This window comes from Myotis brandtii, unplaced genomic scaffold (assembly GCF_000412655.1).
Source record: "Myotis brandtii unplaced genomic scaffold, ASM41265v1 scaffold600, whole genome shotgun sequence".
Lineage (NCBI taxonomy): Eukaryota > Metazoa > Chordata > Mammalia > Chiroptera > Vespertilionidae > Myotis > Myotis brandtii.
In genome coordinates this window covers 797,416-798,379 of record NW_005370273.1, presented here as the reverse complement: position 1 = coordinate 798,379, position 964 = coordinate 797,416, and positions in this window count along the sequence as shown.

Below are 964 nucleotides of genomic sequence, written 5' to 3'. Positions count from 1 at the left end.
ACCGCCCTGGGGTCCTGGCGCCTGCCCCGGCTGGGGACGCGGGCTGGGAAGGCTGGGCAGGTTGGCATTGCATGTGTCACTTTGCTCCGTGCCCTGTGTTCTCTCTGTGTGAGACGTCCATTTCCCAGAGGCCACAGAGAAGGGACACAGGAAGGTGGGGCCGGAGAGAGCCCCAGTCCCAGGCAGCGGGCGCCAGTCTCCCACCTTCTGTCTGGGCCCGAGCACCTGGCACAGACCCGCAGGGGCCAAAGCCTGCCTTGCTCTCTCCTCCCGGACACTGGCCCTGGTTTCCGTTCTCTAAAACGAGTGTCTTACAGGCTGCAGCTGCATCGGGCCATCCAGGGATGTGAAGGGGCAGCAGGGTACATGTTCACTCAGGGTGACTATTTCCTGAGCACCTACTATGCGCCAGGCTTTGTTCCAGTCACAGGGCCACACTCCCACTGCCGTACAGCTGGCTAGCCTTTCCCAAAGGCGCCAGGCAGACCCTCCGCCAGCTCTGCCTGGGAGTCTACGGGCAGCCCGCGCAGGGCGGCTGCAGGGCGGTGCTGATCAGCGGCTCCGGTGCAGACATTCCACCAGGCGTGCCGGCCACACAGGTGCCCAGAAATAACTTCAAAGGCACAGGTGACAGTAAAATGTACTAAAATAGGAAGTGGTGGGTTTTGAGTTTTTTTACCTTTGTTTTTAATAAAATTTATCTCATTGTACATTTACATAATTTAATTTTTAATCACTCTAACAACCAACTTGGAAGATTAATGAAAACTTAACATTGTGCTCTTGTGAGCAAGGTTGCCAGTCTAGCCATCTTCCCTGCATCTGGGTTACCGCGAAAGCCAGCCTCCACCGCCTGCACCCCCAGCCTTCACCCACTGCACCCCCAGCCTCCACCGCCTGCTCCCTCAGCTTCCACCGCCTGCTCCCCCAGCCTCCACCGCCTGCTCCCTCAGCTTCCACCGCC